Genomic DNA, 5,831 nt, shown 5'->3' on the forward strand with positions numbered 1-5,831 from the left:
TGCGTTAACCACATATACGCCGCCATGCATGCTGGTGACGCTGGTGACCATTGCTGCCATGACCGCCATGACACCGCGGTGCAATGCTGCTGCCATCTCTACGCATCCTACTTTAACTAAATTTAAAAATGGTAGACAGGGCCGAGAGTACAGTCGGTAAGAAGGTATGCTAACATAGCAACTATTTTGAGTGTCCCCCCCCCCCAGTGCTTTGCTCGCTAGAATAGCAATAAATCTTTTACAACCAGATCTCTTGTGCTGCAGAGGTTTCCCCCCAAACCTATTTCTATTTTTGAACTGTGTTCAGTATCACTAGTCAAGGAGGATGAGGTTGGCAGGGCATGTAGCACGAATGGGGAAGCGAGGAATGCATATAGGATATTGGTGGGAAAGCCAGAAGGAAAGAGAGTACTAGGAAGACCAATGTGTAGATGGGTGGACACTAGTAAAATGTATCCTAGAGAGATAGGATGGTATGATATGGATTGGATTGATCCGGCTCAGGATAGGGACCAGTGGAGGGCTCTTGTGAACACAGTAATGAACCTTCGGGATCCATGAAAAGCTGGAAATTTCTTGAGTGGCTGCACAACTGGGGGGTTCTCAAGAAGGGTTCAGTTCCATAAGTAAGTTCAATATCACTTCACCCATATCCTTTGGGTTGGATTTGAGTGAAGTGCTATTAAAAAAAATGCACGTTGCTACTCTGCGTTTAAATGTCCATTCCTGTTAGGGCGCTTAAACAATTTTAAGCATTGTGTTTAAAAGCGCTGTATCTAACACAATTTTTAGGATAAATGGATGGAATTAACTTTGTTTGTATCAGCAAAGAACACACTGTCGCATATTACAACGGAAGATTTGGAAAATTTTATACAAAAATTTATACTCTATTTATATATATTTTTTTCCTTTTAATTTTGATGCGTACTGCAAAATTGGTTTCCCAGTTCTTCACAAAGTTATTCTGCATTATAAACTCGTTTCTGTTTGTGACACTTGACAAATTTTAGCAGTCCCTGTTACCATAAAATTGATGGAAGCAATAAAATCATTTGGTTCTTTGCTGGAAAACCTTACATCTTTGTTACGGCCTTCAGATTTTCGAATCTTTTGACTAAAGGACAGGAGAATGAAAGTATGACTATTCAAGAAATGCTAGAGGGNTGTGTAGATGGGTGGACACTAGTAAAATGTATCCTAGAGAGATAGGATGGTATGATATGGATTGGATTGATCCGGCTCAGGATAGGGACCAGTGGAGGGCTCTTGTGAACACAGTAATGAACCTTCGGGATCCATGAAAAGCTGGAAATTTCTTGAGTGGCTGCACAACTGGGGGGTTCTCAAGAAGGGTTCAGTTCCATAAGTAAGTTCAATATCACTTCACCCATATCCTTTGGGTTGGATTTGAGTGAAGTGCTATTAAAAAAAATGCACGTTGCTACTCTGCGTTTAAATGTCCATTCCTGTTAGGGCGCTTAAACAATTTTAAGCATTGTGTTTAAAAGCGCTGTATCTAACACAATTTTTAGGATAAATGGATGGAATTAACTTTGTTTGTATCAGCAAAGAACACACTGTCGCATATTACAACGGAAGATTTGGAAAATTTTATACAAAAATTTATACTCTATTTATATATATTTTTTTCCTTTTAATTTTGATGCGTACTGCAAAATTGGTTTCCCAGTTCTTCACAAAGTTATTCTGCATTATAAACTCGTTTCTGTTTGTGACACTTGACAAATTTTAGCAGTCCCTGTTACCATAAAATTGATGGAAGCAATAAAATCATTTGGTTCTTTGCTGGAAAACCTTACATCTTTGTTACGGCCTTCAGATTTTCGAATCTTTTGACTAAAGGACAGGAGAATGAAAGTATGACTATTCAAGAAATGCTAGAGGGGTCCCCTCTTCAGTGGTAAGATCTTCCGTTATAGCTGCAAAAGATTACTGCCCTCTGTATGGGCTTGAACAGACAGTTGCATCCTGGCTGAGATACAGAGTGCCATCTGTTTTCTGTGCGTTTGTAGTGAAATCGAATATTGTAGTTTCATTTCAGCCTATATATGCATCAAGCAGATAACAACAAAAAAGGTATGTACATCGAATTTTACTGTATATTTTTAACACATTAATCTGCAGAATCTGCAATAAAAGTACTGGCTCGTGGATGAGTTTGGGCATAACTCATACGTATACTCTTTTTGTTATTCACATAGGTATCATTTTAATTTCTCTATTATGGTTTTACTCAAGTCTGTCTGGTAATTACTAAATCTATATAAATAAAAATGTAAATGTTCGTTTGCTCAGGATCTTAAATCCCCGAAAGTTCTTCACCGATTGCTTTGAAATTTTGGCACAACGTTGCATTCGAATACGCGCGTGTTTTTATATAACTATTATATACATGTCATACCTGTGACAGGTTGATTGGTTGTTAAAATATTAATTGTACTCAATATTAATATACTGTAACGTAACGGCTACAATTGAAATTGTTGAGTTTCCACAGCGACAAATGAAATACCAACAGATCGTTGCCTAAGAATAATCGTGACAACGAACTGTTGAAACAGCGGAAATAATGCATTTCTGCGGCAACGAGCACAGAACAAGTGAAAACGAACCCTGGGCGAAAGTACCCTCTATTGCGTCCGAAGCCAGGTTATAATAGTCCAGCTCCGAAGAGTTTTTTGGTGATACTGGACGTGATAATAATTGTACTCTCTTCACCGATTGCTTTGAAATTTTGACACAACATTGCATTCGAATACGCGCTTGAAAAACAGTGCCATCTGTTGGACGTAAAAGCAAACACACGCTATACTAAATATTTTACGATTCCATTTCAGTGTTTCCGATTGCATTGTTAAACTGGATTTTCATAGATTTCGATTTATTTTCATTTTGATTTAATTATTTCATGTGACATTGCTTTGGAATTGAGCTGTGTCGTTTACCATAGCATTCATTTGCGTTTGAATTGAAATATTTCGTTAGTATTTTTTTTTCGTTTCTTCTTTGTTTTCCAGTTCGTGTTCTTTCTTTTTTAACGTTCTGCAATTTTATATGTTTTTGTTATAACTTTCTTCTTCTTCTTCTTCAGTGCAATCGATCTGCTTTAGTTCATCCAAATAATGCCTCGCGGAAGATCAAACTTAGGTCGTCGTGCTCGCGGAGCGGAAGCAGTGCGACGAGTAATTGCAAATCAAACTGGGGAAGAACGGGCATCAGCGAAAGAGCGAAACAGGCAAAGAATGGCTCAAATACGTGCCGAGGAAGCAGCATAGCGACGTGCAGCCAGACTTGAGGATGCACGGTTGCGAGCACGGCGAACGCGTTCTGCAGCTTCAGATCTGCTTCGTTCTCAACAGATTGAACGCGACAGGCTGAGAGTGGCTGAAAGACGTCAACGAGAAACAGCAGATCAGCGTCAAACACGACTCCGTGCTCAGCAATCACGCGATTACAATCGCCTTGCATTCCGGTACAGCCCAGCTGAAGATTATAGTTTGAGCCGGCATGTTCTCATCGGCACTATGACAGAAGTGTGTCCTTATTGCAAGGCTCTTAAATTTAATGGAGAAACGAAAGGAATTGGCGTTTGCAATCGCCAACAACAAAACTCAGGGCCAATCTTTAGAACTGTGCAGTTTAGATCTAGACACGGATTGCTTCCCACATGGACAATTATATGTTGCGTGTTCTAGAGTCGGCAAACCAGACAGTCTCTATATCTGCACAGACAATGGAACAACAGAAAATATTGTATACCCACAAGCATTGTGAAATTAAACATATTAGAAACGTGCGCTTTCTCTTTTCTTTCTTTTCCATTTAACCAGACTGGGCCACAGCAACGCGTGGCCGGGTACAGCTAGTTCAAAAATAAATATTTAGGACTGCATGCGCTATTACTAGCGGCGTGTGCGCGCACTTCAACTAGCGGAGTTTAAATGCCCGACTGGCCAAAACGGGGTACTTTGGCCACGACAAACTTAAAATTGTACGTTTAGTTGCCCTTCCCGTGTAACCATTCTATCAGACGGAAGACACAGAACTGGGCTATGAAGTGTATTCAGAGATCCGATCGCAGTGGCCTCACGGTCTAAGCCTTGAAATTAGTATTTAGAATTGATAGATTCGTACATTTTTATTTATTAAATTACAACTTTGCATACATGAAAATAAAAGAATCTTAATAATAAATATATTTTGGTGATTACAATGAGATATGTCAATGAAAATTAGAACAAGTTAATTTAACAAAGTTGTCTTGAGGAAAACAAAATATGCTACAAGATATAATTAGTACAGTGATTAATAAATAATTTAAATATAATTTTATGTTTGTCAACATGCCACACCGTATACTTAAGTGTAGTAATACTCTTTATGATTATGTCATAATTAATTATTAATACTAAGTTTAATTGTATACAACTTAAAAGAAATTGGAAAGATATTTACAACTAAGTTTGTTGGGACCGGACTCTCGTATTATGAAAAAGAATTTACTGGGCCTCGGGAATTTCTCAGATGCAGTCATCTTCCTCCCGTGGCCAAAAGTCTCATTCGTCCAGGTCCTATTCATCAAAATGTGGCTTTTCCTGCAACGTTTCAAACACAGAATTTGTTACAATTTGTCCAGTTTTTGTAGGAAATGAGGTTCTCACAGCGGTGTTTATGAAGAGTACTATCCTCTGAGATATAATGCAATGTAATACTTTAAAAGTCAACTGGACGTTTCGTAGGAATATATTGCCTCCATCTTCAGGGTAGAAGGTTAAGAAGAGCAAGAAACCAGCTGGAAATCAGGTGGAAAACTGACGTTCCTTAGTTTATTTTCAGGCCCTTAAAATAGAGGAACTATTTTTTCCTACAAAACGCCCGTCTACTTCCAAATGACTACACAGAATTATATTCCAGAACATATCGCTCTTCTTTGCCTTGTTTTTTATCTTGAAATTGTGGGACACCTTTATCTCCATGCTGACTTCGTAGTCACCAGCTTGGTGTATGCTCTAAATGCCATCACATTCTCTACACCGTGCACCAAGTGAAGACGGTAGGGCTTCATTTTCGGAATTTTTCGCAACGCCCGTCACACAGTCATAGTTGCCATCTCCAATTGAAGACTCGCATGACGCTCAAGTTCTTGAGACTGCAAAGAAAAGAATGTCTTGTATCACACTATCTTCTGACACACTCGGATGTCCTGCACGTTTTCCCCCGTGAAAAAAACAAACCTTGTCTGAAACTGCTGATACCAAAGCCAATGCTGTTGGGAGATTGAGAATCACTCTGAAATTATCGCTGAAAGGCCCGCTGAATAGAAGCAACTGTTTCATGCTTCACAAACTGCAAACCACAAAACACTTATTTGCTCCGGAGTCGCAAGTTTGTCTTTGTTACATCGCTGACCGAATGAGAGGAGGAGGAGGGGAGTGGCGATTGCGCATGCGATCGAAACTTGAATACCTGCTCTTTCGTTCCATGTGGGAAACGTGCTTCTGCCTGCATTTCCAAATCCGGTACGGTCGCTTGAAATCGCTCCAATGATTTTGGTACACGATGTGTTCATTAATTACTTATTTTTTTGCGGTTAATCTGACGATGCTGTCAGTATCTCACTTTGTGTATCATCGAGAGGAAAGATGATAAGGCGATAATGAACTACTCGTGGCGGAAGAGGGAGCGCTCCTGTAGCTTATTCGAGAGTCTCAAGAGGGAGATCGGCGATCGTGCAAGAGGTTTTCGTTAACCTCTTGGTCCTTGCTCCAGACAAATGCCAAAATACGTTCTCAGATTAGAGCCCGACC

Source organism: Cryptotermes secundus, unplaced genomic scaffold (genome assembly GCF_002891405.2).
Source record: "Cryptotermes secundus unplaced genomic scaffold, Csec_1.0 scaffold375, whole genome shotgun sequence".
Lineage (NCBI taxonomy): Eukaryota > Metazoa > Arthropoda > Insecta > Blattodea > Kalotermitidae > Cryptotermes > Cryptotermes secundus.